Source organism: Hibiscus syriacus, unplaced genomic scaffold (genome assembly GCF_006381635.1).
Source record: "Hibiscus syriacus cultivar Baekdansim isolate YM2019G1 unplaced genomic scaffold, ASM638163v2 tig00111835_pilon, whole genome shotgun sequence".
In the NCBI taxonomy this organism is placed as follows: domain Eukaryota; kingdom Viridiplantae; phylum Streptophyta; class Magnoliopsida; order Malvales; family Malvaceae; genus Hibiscus; species Hibiscus syriacus.
In genome coordinates, this window is record NW_024063193.1 from 270,144 (window position 1) to 289,769 (window position 19,626).

The 19,626-nt window shown below is 36.9% G+C and overlaps 1 long non-coding RNA gene across 1 annotated transcript in view; it reads right to left on the reverse strand.

The window, feature by feature from the left end:
- The window catches only part of LOC120171685, a 34,122-nt gene extending 18,947 nt beyond the window's left edge, over positions 1-15,175 (reverse strand). The window contains exons 1-2 of the long non-coding RNA XR_005520894.1: positions 15,125-15,175; positions 14,353-14,873 (exon numbers count right to left, since the gene is read on the reverse strand). This is a non-coding gene — a long non-coding RNA (uncharacterized LOC120171685). The remainder of the gene's footprint in view (positions 1-14,352; positions 14,874-15,124) is intronic.
- Positions 15,176-19,626: the final 4,451 nt, after the last annotated feature.

The following is a 19,626-nucleotide window of genomic DNA, read 5'->3' on the forward strand; positions in this document are numbered from 1 at the left end:
AGCAATGTGGCTCATAAGATGGTGAACTTAGTGGCTTCCCGAGAGAATTGAAGCAGATGGATAACTCCACACCTGAACATGAGTGGAAGTTAAAATGGCTTTTAAGGGAAATAGAGAAATTAGGAGTAAAAGCCATCCCTTATACGTAAAAGTTTTGTTTAATGCACGGAAACTTTTGTGTTCAATGAAATCTGTTCTAAGATTATCACTTTTGAGTAACACCTTTTCATACATGCATTTGCATTTCACATCTTTACATTTTCATTTTGTATTCATACTTTTATGTATGCTTTTACATTGCACAATTTGCATTCTTATTTTTACATTTATACATTTTTGCATTTACATTACATTTATTATTGTTATATACATTAATTATAAAAAAATGTAAATAATTTATGAAAGGTTTTGTAACAGTAAAATTGAGATCATTCATTCATATTATTGTACCATCATCATGAAAATAATGGAGAAATCTTATGAGGGACTGACAGGGTTACCTCAGGATATAAGGAAAGAAGCATCAGATTCTGTACCAGATGGATCAAATCAAATTATTCAGGGGATGACATCTAATAAAGAAGAGATAATAACTGATAAAGAGTAACCATGTGGTCAGATTGAAGAGTCGAGAATGATAACGTACCATGGGGCATCCCACTCAAACCCAAGGAATAGCCTCGTTAATTATTCACAGTATGAGGAAAGATTCCAGAAGATGGATGAAGCAATCAGAAATATAAAAAGTGTTAATGCCTCCCACAAAGAATTAGAAGCAAGAAAGCTCAGCTTGGTTCCAGACTTGGTTATTCCCCATAAATTCAAAATGCCTGATTTTGAGAAATATGATTGTACCAGTTGTCCCCTAATCTATCTGAGAATGTTTTGCCGAAAAATGAAAGGGTATTTAAGTTCTAATGATCTGTTGATTCACTCCTTCCATAATAGCCTCATTGGACCAGCAGTAGTCTGGTATAATCAGTTGACCCAAGAACAGATCAAGAGTTAGGTTGATTTAGCTGATGCATTTTTGGGACAATATCGATATGTTAAAGGCTTAGCTCCAACACGTATGAATCTTCGAGGAGTAAGGATGAAAGCTAATGAAGGGTTTAAGAAGTATGCCTTAAGATGGACAGGAGTAGCAGCACAAGTTCAACCTCCCATGTTAGAAAAAGAGATATCACGTGTGTTTCGTGATTCTCTTCCCGCTCATTTCTTTGAGTTAATGCAGGCAAATCCGACAAAGGAATTCGAGAATCTTGTGACAAGTGGAGATTCTGGCAGAAATGAATGGGAAAGTTCTGAGAAACCAAATAAACTCAGATTCTGTCAAGAAATATTATACTTGAAAAAAAAGGAAAAAGAAAAAAAATAAAAAAAAAGAAAGAATTGAACCAAGATGAGTGACTCATGGAGCCTCAAGTTACAAGATTGATCAAGTACAATTAGTTCAAAGATCATATTCAATAAGAAGTGCAAGAAATACTAGAAATGAATGAATCTTATGGAAAAATCCCCAGGAAAGTAGATCCAAGTCAAGCAAAGCAAGATTGAAGGCATCCAATTAAGAGAGAATATCTTCAGAATTCATTCCACCTCTCAAGATTGATTTTTATTTGTAAAAATTGGTTTTTAAAATCTTTAATGCATGATATAAAAAATGATAAAAGGGGGGTTCAAGATGTAAATTTTTAAATAACATCTTGAAACCAAAGGAGGATTCGAGTTGAAAACCTGAAAAGGCGGATCGAATATTGAATGGTGCAACAACGACATAAGAGACGATCTTAAGCTCTTAATGAAGCACCACACATCTCAAAGATGTTCCTGAGAGTCAGACACAAGAAGTATCTCTACGAGATGAGCATAACAACGAGAAGTATCTCTACAAGATGAGCATAACAATCATTTCTTCAAGTTAACCCAAAGAGACATATATGCTGGACTGATCTGAGAGACCTTACTTTACCAGAATCCACCTACACCTTAAATCAGTCAATAGTTTTGACACTTGCCATAAGACTGTGATTTTTGAATGAGTTAAAAGAGTAGTTGATTTATTTGATATTCATTAATTTCATGTCTTATGATTTCATTCTATTGTGAACCTGTAAAGTGCAATACTTTACAAAATTCTGTCATTCTTCAATAAAGAAAGGAGAAAAAACATTTTCAAACAAGACAGTCTCAAATGAAGAAGGTCTTTAAAGCAAGTTTTCGTTTATTCTACCTCTAGAAAAAACAAGACCAGAATGATGAAGCATTCTTGAAAGCAAGCGGTCCAAGAAGCCAAAAAGTCTGGAGAATTGAACTTGTAAAAATCTCCTATGACATTATCAACAACTCATTAAAAATGATTACCTTATTCTAAAGGGAGATACTGAAAGCCCATTTCAACTAAACCTTTCCATGGTTCAGGAAGAATGGGGTATGTAGGTGTCTATCTTGAAGTAGCATGAGAGACAGTCACTTTAGCAGCCATTGCAAGAAAAGGTGCCAACAAAGAAATCTTATAGTTCACCCCGATGATGTTTATTTCTTCTAGTAAGGTTGTTACAATGGATGCCATCGACAACCAGGTTGAATCCGCCAAATCTACTCATCAATTGCTCTAACCGATCACCATTCAGTTCTTGCGCATCTGTTTTCAAATGTATGCCAAGACAGGTAGAAGGCAACCTCTGCACCACTGATCCCAGAGAAAAGAGACAGGACATTGATACCATTAGGGAGCATGTCTCTATACAGATCCTCGTGTATGGTTTTTAGGGAAATCTAGAAGTATTTCCTCCTCACCAGGTTCAAGTGGATCAACTTTATTCCTTCCAACCCATACCAGATTCCATTTTCGGCACTCATCAAGAACATATTTCTGGACACTCAAAAGTGGTTCATATTCATAAGCTTCAAGAGCCTTACGGATCCTTTCTGTCAATCTGGCACTTCCTGTACATGTTTGTAAACAGTTCAACTTTGTTCTTGGATCCCAGGAAGGTCACCAGTTTGTTGTCAATGGAAAAGCATCATGTATGGTGCGTGAAGGAAGCGGAATAAGAGAAAATCTGTTATCAATTGGCAGATTATGAATGTAGCCCCTTTTCCAGCAACACAAAAATACTTCGAATCTATAAATTCTGGCTCTACATTGTATAAGTACCGTGACATTTTGGTCCAAACCAACTAGAGTAAGTGCCATGTTTTCGTAGTAGAAATAAGGAGGCACAATAGTATCTTCTGGAAATATTCTTTGAGTTATCTAATCTGGTTCGGTAGGAAATCCAAAACCAATCATCGGAGTTGAAAGATGAACTGCATGATTGTCTTCATTAAGAAGCTTCTTTTCAAGCTTCCTCTGCTTCTTCCTTTTCAAAAATCATAGCCCGAGTTTCGCCTTTGCTTGTAATTGGGGTCATTGCATAATGAATTCCTACCTTCTACTAGAAGAAATGCGTCAGCAACTTTAGACATTTGATCAGCACATATAAAATCTGTCAACTTTACAATTGATGAATCCGAACCACATCTCTCAATGGCTATTGAAGCCTCAGCATCTGAGTATCCCATTTTCGTCAAGTATAACAGTTTATTCTCCTCATCAGAATTAGAATTCAGGATTTCCTCGGTATAAGAAGAACTATCAATATTTGTAAAATCATCCTGAAAGATCGCTTCATAATCAGATGAGTAGTTATCAGAATCAACATGTTGCATGGGTGTGGCTTTTCAAGAGCCTGTATATGTAGTCTTGCTATTGCATCAGATTACTGTTCATATGAATTGGTTTATCTCTCACAGAAAAGTATATTCCATAAATAGCCTTCACTAAAAACAAGGTTCATTGTGTCAGCCTGGAATGAATTACCAAGTGATTTATACCACTCTGTCCGACTAAGATCCCTCCATATTCAGAAGATGGAACCTCATTCAGAAGAGGCATATATCTCAGACATTTCTATCAGAATGATTGAGTATTTCTTAAGTTTGTGACGACATTAAGAGAATTCCTCAAGTTACTTTATAACACTGCTGTTTAGTGACATCAGAATGAGAGTATTCAAGATAAATAGATTTGGGGCACGAATAAAGCCACAAGTAACCACCACAGTGCATTGCCAAAATTGAACCTTGTGGGAATCATGATATTCAAGTCAAACAGACTTTGAGAGTGAACCAAAAGCAAAATATTGGGGCATTTCGAAAGCCATTTCAGACAGAAATAATCCATGTGTGGTATTTTGAAGGCCTACATCAGTATGAATATTTGGGCATCTTTGAAAGCTCATATCAACAAAAAAAGCAAATGTTGGGGCACGCTGAAAGCCCCTTTCAATCAGAATCAAGAATGTTGACACATTTTGAACGTTTGTATTAGCCAATGTTGGGGCATGCTGAAGGCCCACATCGTCATATGTTAAAGATCAATTGGCATGAGCAAATATTTCCAATAAGACAAAAAGGAATGAAGAATGAAAATGGTGAAACAATGACAGTGGAGCTGACTATACATTATTGTTTCGTTCATCAGACAGTTACATCAGGATCATATTATTGAACAAATATCTACTCAGCAAGAATGGTTTCAAATACCCAATCTTCTTAACCATGTATCACACGACAACACGTTATTTGTTAAGCTACATCGCGGTTGCATGAATAAGGATGGTCCCCAGGCAAACCATTTGATCCAGGGTTCAGTTTCTCAAAATCTCGGCTTTGAATTTTGTATTTTGTGTGTCGGTGATGATTGGAAATATTTCTTTGATATTCCTGACAGTTAGTTTCAATCATGTTGTTGAGATCACGAAGCTGTTTTTCACATCAGTGTTTGTTTACTTGATGATATTGAACAAATAAAGAGGCTCAGCTTATGTTATTCTTATTCCCGTGGTTATCGGGGTTATCATTACCAGCCAAGGTGAACTGAGTTTTCATCTATTTGGTTTATCCTGTGTGTTTCATCCCCAACGGCAAGAATTCCATAAACCTCCTTCTATACATGGATCCTATAGCTGAAGTGTTTCTACTTTCTACAATGCTCATTTCGGAAGAAAACGTGATCGATATCACACTTGCCATTGCTCAAGATGATATCAAGATCAGTTGGTATCTCTTATTCAACTCGGCACTAGCATATATCGTGAATTTGATCAACTTTTTGGTCATACCAATATCTCGCTTGTATCCCCCACTGAGTTTTGTTCTCAAGTGGTCTTGTGACATCATACAAAAGCTTTGAACACTATGCAAAGAGCTTCATTTGATTGAGAAATTTGAGCAGAAGCCACAGGAAATGACGAATGTATTGTTAAATGTTTACAAAATATTTGTGCAGAAATCACAAGAAATGATGAACGTGTTGTCAAATGTTTTACAATAAGAAACTAGTGGAGCCAACTAAAGTTGAATGACAAGTTGCCTTATTCTAGATCCAATTAGATGTGGCGACATGAAAGGAATCAGGATACATCCTCCTTATAATGTGTTGCAAGAGTCAAATCAGAACAAACATTGCTCTCTTAATTAATCCCTACTGAATGAAAGCTTTATTGGATTTCTACACAAGTCCATACAGAGAAAGTCGGTTTTATCCAGACAAAATGGGGCATCAAGATCATAATTCTGATTACAGCAAGAGTTCCGTAAATGAAACATTTTTTTCTGAGATTTTAATGCAAGCAAAGAAGATACAAAGATACAAAATTGCTCAGATGGTTCTTCAGCTTTATGGCATAGGTTGCTATACTGATATCCAAAGGTAACCCTGGCAATAAATGATGAAGTAAAAGAAGACCAAGTTCACCACTTTGAAGTCAAATGAAGATTGCACAAACATTCATGCATTCATAAGAACATCATTTACATAATAGACAATGCATTACATCGATACATCTGAGTGCATTCAAAAATGAAATTTTACAGATCTTCGTATGAACAAGAAGATTCATAGATGAAAAAACACCTTACAAGAAGAAGGTAGAATTCAAAACCTCAAATGCAGGATTCACGCAAACATATGAAGAATAGATGGACGCAATTCACAAGAATGAGCATTTTCTTTATTTTGGGGCATGTTACCCAATCAACAAATTATTTCAATGAGAAAACGCTTTCCAAAGTTTCTCATTTAATCTTTTCTGAAAATGAAATTGTTGAATAGTAAGAAAACAATTTCCATAGTTTCTTACTTAGTAAACTATTTCCCACATCTGTAAGCACTTCAGTGCATGATGCTTTCAAAACCTTCGGGTCATCCGTAAGCCCTGCAATGCAGGATGTTTTCAAAAAGCCTTCGGGAGATTTTTGATATTTTCAAAACCTTCGGGTCATCCGTAAGCCCTGTAGTGTAGAATGTTTTCAAAAAGCCTTCGGGAGCTTTTTGATATTTTCAAAGCCTTCGGGTCATCTGTAAGCCCTTCAGTGCATGATGCTTTCAAAACCTTCGGGTCATCCGTAAGCCTTGCAATGCAGGATGTTTTTAAAAAGCCTTCGGGAGCTTTTTGATGTTATCAAAAACCTTCGGGTCATCTGTAAGTCCTTCAGTTCATGATGTTTTCAAAAAAGCCTTTGGGTCATCTGTAAGTCCTTCAGTGCATGATGTTTTCAAAAAAAAGCCTTCGGGTCATCTGTAAGCCCTTCAATGCATGATGTTTTCAAAAAAACCTTCGGGTCATCTGTAAGCCCTTTAGTGCATGATGTTTTCAAAAAAAAACCTTCGGGTCATTTGTAAGCCCTTCAGTGCATGATGTTTTCAAAAACCTTCGGGTCATCTGTAAGCCCTTCAGTGCATGATGTTTTCAAACATTTCCATCCTACTCAATAGAGGCCAAATGAAAAAATTATTGTCTTTTTCGTCTTTACTCTATTCTTATTAACACAAGAATGAGCAAGGAGGGGCAGTTGTAGACATTAATTTTTTCATAATTATAATTATAATTATTATTAATATAATATATTAATAATATTATTATTTATTATTAAATAAATATATATATTACAAATTACATCAGAGGCCCAATAATCCCGGATGGCCCAACAATGACCCAACCGGCCCAGACCTAAATGGAAACCCAGGACTAATTTGGGGTTTCAGTTAGGGTTTCTCAACCCTATCCCAGCCACCTCTGCTATTTCTAAAAGCTCCCAGCCGCCCCTCCAACTTCCAGACGGTCCAGCTGCAAACACCACTGCCAGGTGACCCAACCAGATGCTGCCAACGCCTTGATGCCACGACGCCGCCTCAAGGAAACCTCCAAAAATGTTGTGTCACCATCCACATCGTCATCCCTATGGTGAGTCACCAGCATAGCTATGGTGACTCACCGAGGGTCATCTGTTTAAACCAGTCCAAGAGCAGTATCGTGGTGGCTATAAAGCCACCGAAACTGCAAACAGAAAAAAAGGGCGACAGAGAGAGATACGAACATCAACCAAGAACCAGGGGAGCAACGGACAGAGCAAAGAACACGAGCAGCAAACACACACAAGAGAAACGAAAAACCACAGCAACACCGACGACATAGAGCAACGAAAAACAACCAAGAGAAGAGTGAAGAGACTTACCAAGCATCGTCGGAAGCCAAATGTCATCCAACCGTTGTTTAATCGAAGGTAGAATCCTTCGGTTTTGTTTAGATTTATGACTATTGAAAGGGTTTTAAGAGGAAAACATGCTAGATTTAAGCTTAAGGGGAAATAAGGCTTCGATTTAGGCTATTTTCCAAGTTTCGGCCACCGTTCACGGTGGCCGGCTGTGGCTATTAACGATGATTGTTGGCGGTCGGCTCTCTCTGTTGAGAGAGTTTAGAGAGAGATGAGAGGGTTCTCTCTTAGAGAGAACCCAAAATGAAAAATGGAAATTATGGCCCTTTAGGGGCCGTTATAGGGGTTTTATACCCTCATCAAAACGACGACGTTTTGATGAGGGGTATGTACGTAATTTCATTGCTGGCCAAACCCTTCCCGCAGTCCCTCTATATTTTGTAATTTTACGTTTTAGTCACTGGAATTACATTTCTGAGCATATTAATTTTGTCTTCGAATTTTATCTTATTATGGTCATTAATCGGTAAATATATATTTATGATAAATAACAGATTTAACCCCATTAACTTTGTTAAATTTTATTTTGATCACCGAATAGTATTTAAGGGTTAATTACACTTTAATCATTATGTTATATAATATTTCGAATTAAATCTGTAAGTTTTAATATTTTATATTATAATCCTGTTATTTTGATTCTATTTATTTTAGCCCCTATAATTTTAAATGATTAATTACTAATTAGGTATTTAATTTTATTAGATTATAATTTAGTCACTAATTTTAAATATTTTCATTTATTATAAAGTTTTATTTCTTTTAAATATATAGTTCTAATTTTATTTATGTTTTAATTTTACATGTTTATACTTTTTAATATTATTGCTTTTAATTTCTTTCATTTTGATTATTATTATTTTATTATTATATATGTTTAAATTATTATTTTCATTATTATTATTATTATCTTAAGTCATATAAATATGTATATATAATATTTATTTATTTATTCTATTTGTTTGTTTTCTATTAAAATTCTATTTATAAATTTAATTTTATAAATTACTTTTATCATATTTAATATATCTTTATTTTTCAATATTAAGAAAGGGCAGTCTTAAAGCAACTAGATGTCCATTTTCTGATATTTTTAAATAAATATTTTATTTTTATAAATTATATATACTAATCTATTTCTAGATAAATGTTTTATTAATATTTATTTTTGAATATGAAGAAATGAGCTGTCTTAAAGTTCCTAGAAGCCTTTTTCTGATATTTCTAAATAAATAAATATTTTATTTAAAAATATAATATATTTTCTTAAAATTATAAATTTAAAATAACAGGATTATGAATTAAATATATTTTTGAATTTTAATAATAGAGACAATTTATAATTAATAAGTATCAATTTTGGGCGTTGTGGGGGTACTAATCATTCCCCAAACGTAACCGACCACGAATCCCTTTTTATTATTAAAAAGAACGAATCTTTAGTTAAAAAGCAGATCAGTTTATCTTTTAATTGATGTTTTCTTAAAAACTCTTTTAAATGATATTTTTTAGGTATTCGACCTACCTGACCTAAAAGGCCGATGGCGACTCCCAAAATATTTTTAAATCAAAAATCATTTTTTATCCACATTATTTTCCCGCCAAGTAAAAAATTCGTGCCCGGGCGAAAATCGGTTACGACAAAGAGACCACAAGAGTTCATTAAAAAAGAAATACTTCAAGAATGATCTTAGCCTTAAAGAGAAGCTACAAATTGTCCCACCTGGAATGCTCAGGTATCAATGGGAAGATACAGTCAGATTTTGGAGTTCACAGAAAGGACATGTATGATGTATTTTTCAATAATAATATTAACAAATTATAATTTTGACTTTATATGTGGTTGTTTGAAATTTTAGGACCGAGAACATGTTGGTGTTGCTAGCAGGCAACATCAAAAGTTTACTTTTACGACTGGATCAAAGAGCTTTGCTTGTATAGCTAATGATGAGGTATTATAGATTATTCACATACTGATTTGTATTCCCATGTACATACTAACGAAAATTAATTATATTATGCTACATTGTAGGAAAATACATCTGGTTCTAAAGTTGGACAAATCAAACTCTTCAACATGACACATACAAAAAAGGATGGCACTCCTATGACTGCTGAAGCTATAAAAATTATGATACATTTATTGGACAAAGAATTTGAATTATGTTTTATTTATATCTATAGTCTGACAATCTTATTTGAAATAATTATTTACTTTATTATTAGGAATAATTAAGGGATAAAAGGGTGGAGTATGAAGCTACGGCTTCAAGTCATGGTCTTGTTAATATGGATGACATCGAAAATCAAGTTATTAGTGACGTTTTGGGTCCTAAAAGATATGGTCGGGTTCGCTGTCAAGTATCATTCGTTACTCCCACCAAATATTTTAGATCCAGTTCTGAGTACATGTCGTGACAGTCTCAGTCTTCCCAACTAGAAGTTAGTCGTTTAAAACAATAGTTGGCTGAAATGGATCAAAAAATGGCTAACATGAAAGCTGAAAATAAAGCGAGGGAAGCAGAGAGAGAAGCATCATATCAGCATAAATGTCAAGAGTTTGAGAATCGAGTAGAAGCTATGATGCAGATGATACAGAAAACTCAACCTCAGAGTCCACCATCTTAGGTCTTATTTCTGTTATATGTTTCGTTCATGTTACTAAACAATGTTGCACTGCATTACCTATTACGTTAATGTAAACTTTTATTTACTATAATGGATTTGAAGTTGGTTGTTATGGAATTATATTTTGTTGTTATAGATGTCATGTTTGTTAGACAATGGAACATGTTGAAAATGTAATTTTGGGTAACAAAAGAACGAAAATCAATGATTGTAAATTATGTGTTAATTAGCGGCGTTTGTATAAAAAACACAGATAAATACATAATCAATACCAGCGTTTTACATAAAAATGCCTCAAAATTTTTAGATAATTTGTGACGTTTATGATGAAAAACGCCGCTATAGATCTAACCTTTTGCGGTGTTTATTTCGCAAACGCTGCTATAGATCTCAACATTTTGTGGCGTTTATTCCGAAAATGTCGCTATAGATCTGACCTTTTGCGGCATTTGTATAAAAAAAATGACGCTATATATCTAGACCTTTTGCGACGTTTGTTCCAAAAACACCGATGTATATATTGACCTTTTACGGTGTTTGTTCCAAAACGCCGCTGTAGATATCGACCTTTTACGATGTTTGGCTATAGTTCTTAACCTATTGTGGCGTTTTTTATTCTCAAACACCGTGAACTATAGCGGCGCTGGTTTGGTCGACACTTCTTGTAGCATCCCTTTCGCCACAAGCGTTTTTAGGACTAAAAAAATGCCGCTAAACCTCTGTTTTGCTGTAGTAAATTATAAAAATACTTAACTATATATATATATATATATATATATATATATATTTAACTCAAATAAAGTATGATATAAGTCTTTATCTCAAAAATTAAATTAAATTTTAAATCATATAAAATTATTCTAAACTCATATCAAATCAAATGTAAACAACAACAACAACAAAACCCTATTCTCATATGCAATGGGGTAAGGGGGAGGTAGGGTAGTAGGTTGTCCCCAACGCCAGGTTAAGAGTAGCTTCCGTGGAAGACCTCCGGCAGTCAAAAAATTAAAAATAAAGATAAAAGGCAATGCATGTATAAATAAATAAATAAATACATAGTTGAACACTCTTCATATACAGTCTTCGTATGCGTGTCTGTAATGAGAAGTAATCCCTGCAAATAAATCTCTGCGTAAAAATATATGCATATAGACAGAAACATAAGGCCCGACCAAATTTAAAAAGAGGAAACATGAAGAGAATGATACACAGAAGTCAACGATAGCAAGCTACGAGAAAGGAATGAAGTCAAAAGGGTTAAAACCTAAATTAAGGCAACACTACTCCGCTACCCTAGTTCTAAGTCTTCATAAATTCTAATGACAAAAAACGTATGAAAAGTAGAGATAATGTAAATTACTACAAATTCATTAAAAGAAGACAGAGATGATACACCCTATGGATGTGGCCCACACTACTTGGCTACCCTGGTCTTAAGTCTCCATACTTTCCTATCAGAGGTCATGTCCTCGGTAAGGGCTAAATCCTTCAAAATCAGATATCAAGCAGTCTTCCCACTTCCGCTTTGGTCGTCCTCTCCTTCTGGCACCGTCGACTGTAATCAACTCTACCCTCCTGATTGTATCCGACGGTTGTCGCCTAAGGACATACCCAAACCACCGTAGTCTTCTCTCCCTCAATTTTTCAGATACAGGCACCACCCCAAGGACTTCCTAATAGCAGAGTTTGGTGTCATGTCCCACAGAGTCATACCACATACCCATCGAAGCATTCTCATTTCTACGGCCTCCATCTTCCTTATGTGATCCTTCTTGATTGCCCAACATTCTGATCCATGCAGCAGCGCTGGTCTTATTTCCATTCTATAAAATTTTCCTTTAAGTTTTAGAGGCACCTTCTTAGCGAAAAGCATACACCATGGAACATCGTCAGGTGTCGCACAATAGATGTCGTCCATAATCAAGGCGAAGATGTAAGGGCTAAGAGCCTACCCCTGGTGGAGTCTGATTTTCACCGGGAATGCCTCGGTGTCGCCAACTGTAGTCCTGACGTATGTAGTAGATCTACAGTATATATCACGAATCGCCCGGATATAAGCAGTTGGGATCCGTCTTATTTCCAAGGTCTTCCATATAGTATCGTGGGGAACACTATCATATGCATTCTCAAGGTCAATGAACGCCATGTGAAGATCTCTATTTTTTCCCTATATTTCTCCATAAGTCGTCGAAGTAGATGAATCACCTCTGTAGTAGACCTGCCTGGCATAAAGCCAAATTGGTTTTCCGAAACCCTAGTAACTTGTCTCAACCTAGCCTCTATCACCCTTTCCCATAGCTTCATGGTATGGCTGAGTAGTTTAATACCTCTGTAGTTGCCACAAGATTGGGGATCTCCTTTATTCTTATAGATTGGTATCACCGTAGACTGTCTCCACTCCTCTGGCATCTTGGCAGTCTTTAAAATAATATTAAAGATGTTGGTCAACCAATTAACTCCCTCTTCTCTTAGGGCCAACCACACAATGATTGGAATTTGATCTAGACTGATAGCCTTGTCCCTCGCCATCTTTCTAAGAGCCATTTTGACTTCCTCAAACCCAATCCTACTTGTAGGGAAGTCATTGGTTGTAGTATGATGGTCGGCTGACCCATTAACGATACTATTTCTACAGAGAGAGGCACCGTCATTAAATAAGCCAAAGAAGTAACTACCCCAAACACTCTTAATATAATGATCTTTCACTAAAAGAACTCCATTATTATCCTTAATAAATCTAATGCTACCTAGATCCTTTTTGTTATTCTCCCTGGATTTTGCTAGCCTGAAGATGCTGTTTTGTCCTTCCTTTGTGTCTAATCTCTTGTACATTTCAACGTATGCCTTATCCTTTGCTTTAGCCACCGTTTTCTTTGCTTCCCGCTTTGCCTCCTTGTATATTTGTTGAGCTCTCAATCTTTCTTCGTCATCATTGCATTGTAGATACTCCTTGAAGCAAGTTTGCTTTGTCTTCACCTTAGTTTGGACTTCGTCGTTTCACCACCACGATTCTTTATGCTCATTGATCTTGCCTATCGACAACCCAATGGTGTTTTTGCCCACCTCTCTGATGGAATTTACCATATTTTTCCATAACATATCTGCATTATTTGAGTTTGGAGTTCCAAAACCTGTATTAGACAAAACCTTACTCCTAAAGTCATCAGCTGTCACTCCCTGTAAGTTCTTCCAAAGGATCCTAGGTTTACCAATTTTAGCCCTCCTATGAGTGCTCCGCCCGTGGCGTACGCGGAACACCAAAACCAACAATCTGTGTTGTGATGCACATGCCTCTTCAGGGAACACCTTACAGTCAATGCAAGCCCATCGATCCCGGTTTTGAACCAGGATGTAGTCGATTTGGGTACAATATCTCCCGCTATGGAACGTAATCAAGTTCACATCTCTCTTGTTAAAGAAGGAGCTAGTGACCACCATATCGTGTACAATAGCAAATTCAAGCAACGTACGCCCCTCCTCGTTCCTACTACCAAAACTAAAACCCCCATGAACATCGTCATACCCGTCGGTTGCACTACCTATATGACCATTGAAGTCTCCCCCTATGAAAACTCTTTGGTTCTCAGGAATGCTCCTAAGTACATCATCTAACTGATCCCAGAAGCAACATTTTTCCCCCTCCCCTAGGCCAACGTGTGGGGCATACACTGAAAGAACATTTACCACTTCCGCTTCTATAATAACCTTAATCATCATGATCCTATCTTGATATCTACAAACTTCAACTACATTTTTCTTGAGCTTAGAGGATACCAAGATAGCCACCCCATTTCTAGCATTATCTACGCCTGAATACCACAACTTGTACCCATTACACTATTTGGCGCGAGCCCCTTTCCACCTAGTCTCCTGAATACATGCAAAATCTATTTTCCTATTACTAAGTACATCAGTCAGCTCCAGCAGCCTAGCATTTAATGTGCCTACATTCAACGAACAAACTCTAAGTAAGCGTGGTATACACTTTTCCAAAGATACGAATTAGAAATGATCAAACTATATAGGAGGACTAAATCCAAAAAAATCATAGTATAGAGACCTTTTGAAAAATTTGACCACTTAACTATTGTAGATAGATAGAGAGAGAAGGTGAATGACCTGAGATCTTAACAATGGAGCCTTGAACTGTAGGACTAGCAGTGAGATAAAGAGAAGCCAAACTCCATTGAACTAACGCTTTATTAACATCCTCATAACACCCAAGTTTTTGGTTACCCACAGCAACTCCTTACCAACTTCTCAGCCATTATTTCTCACTCTCCACCGTAATTCCTCCCCCGGTAACGCACCTTGGCAGCGTCGAACAACAAATACGTGGCATCGAAGCACACGACGATGACCTTCACGTACGAAGCTACGCATAATCTGGAAGGAATAGGCTTGATGACTCGCATGAGCCATGAGTCACCGTAGTCTCCCGAGGGTGAGGTTTGGCATTGCAGGCAGCGGTGTAACAGGGTGGAAGTACGAGTAAAAGACGAAGTAAAAGCTGATCGATTAATATGGAGAAGAGTCGAGTGGCCGTGTCTTGCATTATCCTCCATGATCTTCTCAGCCATTGCCATTATGAATTGGTATTTTGTCGATGAAGTTGGTACCTCATTCACCAAGGCCAATACCTGCAAAATGAGCATCGATGCTTGTGATATTCATTATACCAAGACCAAATGTTTCTCAGCCTCTTTAAAAGGAAAGACAAGTGGCATTGGTCCCCTATTAGACTGGACGTTCATGTACTTACTTTTCCTTTAAAAACCAAAGGGTTTTTCACTATTGTCACCATCATATGTTCTTCCTTGATGGACCAGATTAGGTGACATATTCGGTGAATGCTTGAACAAAATTGATGTTAATGGAGTCGTAAACTTACATGAGTTAATGATTTTACCAAGGCTTTGGCAGCTAATCCATCAACTTCGATCCATGAACCAGAAGATGGCAATGACAATTCTTCTGCTACTACTGATGATGAATACGAAGCTACCTGGAAAAGCCCGACGGATGGCAACGATCCACCTACGATATAGTCCAGTGAGGAACTCAGACACCAAGGGAAGAGATCCATCATCACCCTAAGTTCCCACGCCATCAACCAAGTTATTGTTATGTTTGGTTTGAAATTAAGTTTGGCAAGTTGGAAATTTTATCTTGGTTGGTGGCCAACTTATGGGAAAATTCATCTTGGTTGGTGGCCAACTTATTGGAAAAACCTTTGGTTGTTTTGATATTGACATTTTAGGTCAATTTTGAAACTACGTTCGTGTGGGAAATAACCCGGTTTCCCTAATAATTGGCATCAGAGCTTCGGTTGAGGTTATTCTGGTGGTTTCGTTACTGAAAAGATACAATTCGTGATATTGAATATTGTTCGTTAGAATTAAAATGTCAAAATACGAATCAGTTGAGACATCAAGATCTTCATCTGGACCGGTGAGGAGGGTGATGTCAAATACAAATTTCTCGGTGGAGTTGTTCGATGGATTCGGTCATTTTGGCATGTGGCAAGGTGAGGTGTTAGGCGCTTTATTCCAACAAGGTCTAGAGATCTCTATTGAGGAAGAAAAGCCTGAATATATGGAGGAAAAAGAATGGGGAACAATTAATCGTTTAGCGTACAACACGATTCGATCTTGTCTTTCCAGGGAGCAGAAGTATGTCTACAAAAATGAGACTTCTGCAAGTAAGATGTGGAAAGCATTGGAGAAAAATTCCTAAAGAAAAGCTCTCAGAATCGTCTCTACATGAAGAAAATATTGTTCAGATTTGATTATCAACCAGGAACCAGTATGAATGAACACATCACTACGTTCAATGATCTAGTGGCAGACTTATTGGGCATGGATGAAACCTTCAAAGATGAAGATTTGGCCTTGATGTTGTTGTCATCTCTTCCAGATGAATTTGAGCACCTTGAGACAACGTTACTTCATGGTAAAGATAATGTTACCCTTAAAGATGTAACTGTTGTTTTGTATAGTTATGAGCTCAAAAAGAAAACCAAGAAAGAGAGAAAGTACGAAGCATCGGAGGCCATGGTGGCAAGAGGTCGCTCAAAAAGTCAAAAGCCAAAGTGGAGAGGGAGATCAAAGTCAAAGTCCAGAATGGGAAAAGATGAATGTGCTTTTTTTCATGAGAAAGACCATTGGAAAAAAGATTGTCCGAAGCTGAAGAAGAAATGAAAAGCAACTCCAGATGCATGTGTTGCAGAGCATGATGCAAATGACTCTGATATATCATTGGTTGCTTCATCAACAACATTTCATTAAGATGAGTGGATATTAGATTCGGGTTGTACCTATCATATGTCTCCTAATCGGGAGTGGTTCTCCGATTTAGTAGAACTAAATGCAGGAGTTATTTATATGGGCAATGACAATGCCTATAAAACTATTGGGATATGTTCATTTCGATTTAATAATCAAGATGGATCAACCAGAGTTCTGACTGATGTTCGATATGTGACCAGTTTGAAGAAAATCTCATCTCATTGGGAGCCTTGGAATCCAAAGGCTCAATAGTTACTATGAGAGATAGAGTTTTAAAAGTCACATATGGCGCACTTGTGATGATTAAGGGCATTAGGAAAAATAATTTGTATTACTACCAAGGTAGTAAAATTATTGGAGCAGTTGCAGCAGCTTCCGGAGGTGATGATTTGGACGCAACTCAGTTGTGGCATATGCGGTTGGGACATGCTGGAGAGAAATCCTTGCAAATTCTGGAAAAGAAAAGATTGTTGAAATGGAAAAGGCTTGCAAATTGAACTTTTACGAGCATTGTGTTATGGGAAAGCAGAAGAGAGTGAAGCTTGGCACCACTATATATAATACAAAAGGTATTGTAGATTATATTCACTCAGATGTATGGGGTCCTTCAAAGACATCGTCTTTGGGAGGAAACCATTATTTTGTAACTTTTGTAGATGACTTTTCCAGAAGAGTTTGGGTGTATCCGATGAAGTCTAAAGATGAAGTGCTTCGAATTTTCCTGAAATGGAAAAATATGATCGAGAACCAAACTGGTAGAAAAATCAAACATCTTAGGATAGATAATGGAGGGGAATATAAAAGTGACCCATTCTTTGACGCTTTCCATGAGTATGGTATTGTTCGACACTTCACTATTAGAAATACACCACAACAGAATGGGGTGGCAGAGCATATGAATCAAACACTATTGGAGAAAGTTCGATGTATGTTGTCTAATGCTAGGTTAGGCAAGGTATTTTGGGCTGAGGCTGTGACATATACTGGCCATCTGATCAATCGTCTGCCATCATCAGCGATAGGAGGAAAAATACCATTGGAGGTATAGTCTGGAAAACCTGCTACTGATTATGATTCCTTACATGTATTTGGATCCACTGCTTATTATCATGTGAAGGAATTCGAGCTTGATCCGAGAGAAAAGAAGGTTCTCTTTATTGGAATCACCCATGGAGTGAAGGGATTCCACCTTTGGTGTTTAGACACCGAGAAGATAATTTGTAGCAGAGATGTTACCTTTGATGAATCTGCCCTAGTAAATAAGGTAACAAATGAAGTTTTCCAGACAAGTAGTACTCTGTAGCAGGTGGAGCATACTCCAAAACCGGTGGAGTTTTAGCAGACGATGATCCCAGAAGTTGATACAGCTGATTCTTCAAATCCAATAGAAGAATCAGAAGATAAAGAGGTTAAAACCCAAGAACCATTGGAGACACCAGAACCACTTGCAATTACAAGGCCAATGAGAGAAATTCGTAGACCTGCTCGATTTGTTGATATGATGGCCTATGCTCTTCCAGTTGTTGATGATGATATTCCTATCACTTACCAAGAAGCAATACAAAGCTTGAAAAGTGATAAGTGGAAAAGTTCCATGGATGAAGAAATATAATCTCTCTAAAAGAATAACACTTGGAAACTGGCACAATTACTGAAAGGTAAAAGAGAATTGGATACAAGTGGGTATTTGCAAAGAAAGATAGATCTCATAACAAGAAAGATATTCGCTACAAGGCATGGTTGGTAGCTAAAGGCTCCGCTCAAAAGTAGGGAATCGAATATAATGAAGGATTTTCCCTGTTGTGAAGCATTCCTCCATTAGAATATTGTTAGCCTTAGTAGCATAGTTGAATTTGGAGCTAGCCCAACTTGATGTAAAGACGGCTTTCTTGTACGGTGATTTAGAAGATGAGATATATATAACTCAGCCGGAAGGATAAAAAGATGATGGTTGTGAGAAATGGGTTTGTAAGCTGAACAAATCGCTATATGGATTGAAGCAATCTCCGAGGCAGTGGTACAAGTGATTTGATAGCTTTATGAGGAGGCAAAAGTACACTAGAAGCAAATATGATCATTGTGTGTATTTGCAAAAACTCAAAGATGGATCTTTCATTTGTCTTCTCTTGTACGTTAACGATATGTTGATCGCTTCGAAGAGTCAAAAGGAGATAGACAAATTAAAGGCTTAGTTGAATCAAGAGTTTGAGATGAAAAATCTAGGTGAGGCCAAGAAGATTCTTGGTATAGAGATAAACAGAGATAGACAGAGAGGGAAGCTTTGTTTAACACAGAAGCAGTATCTGAGAAAGGTATTACAATGTTTTGGCATTATGAAAATACCAAACATGTAAGTATCCCACTGGCTTCTCATTTGAAACTTAGTTCTCAATTATCTCCTAAAACTAAGGAAGAACGAGAGTATATGGCAAAAGTTCCATATGCTAATGCAGTTGGGAGCTTGATGTATACAATTGTGTATATGCGTCCTGACATTTCACAAGCAGTTGGAGTTGTGAGCAGGTACATGCATGATCTTGGAGAAGGACATTGGCAAGCTGTGAAATGGATTCTACGGTATCTCCAACAAACCGTGGATGTTGGTTTAATTTTTGAACAGGATGAAGCACTTGGTCAGTGTGTGGTTGGATATGTTGATTCCGACTATGGTGGTGATTTGGATAAGCGTCGATCAACTACTGGGTGTTTGTTCACTCTTGCTAAAGCCCCAGTAAGTTGGAAGTCTACTGTACAATCTACGGTGGCTTTGTCTACTACAGAGGAAAAATACATGGCAATTTCAGAAGCTGTGAAGGAAGTAATTTGACTTAACGGGTTGATGGAAGACTTGAGAGTTTTTCAAAGTCACATTAGTCTCTATTGTGACAGTCAGAGCGCTATTCACTTAGAGAAAAATCAAGTCTACCATTCAAGGACTAAGCATATCGACGTGAGGTGTCACTTTGTGCGGGAGATCTTTGAAGAAGGAAAGATTTTGCTTCAGAAAATTGAGTCAGCAGAAAATCCTGCAGATATGATGACCAAGGTAGTAACAGTAATCAAGTTCAATCATTGTTTGAACTTGATTAACATCCTGAAAGTATGA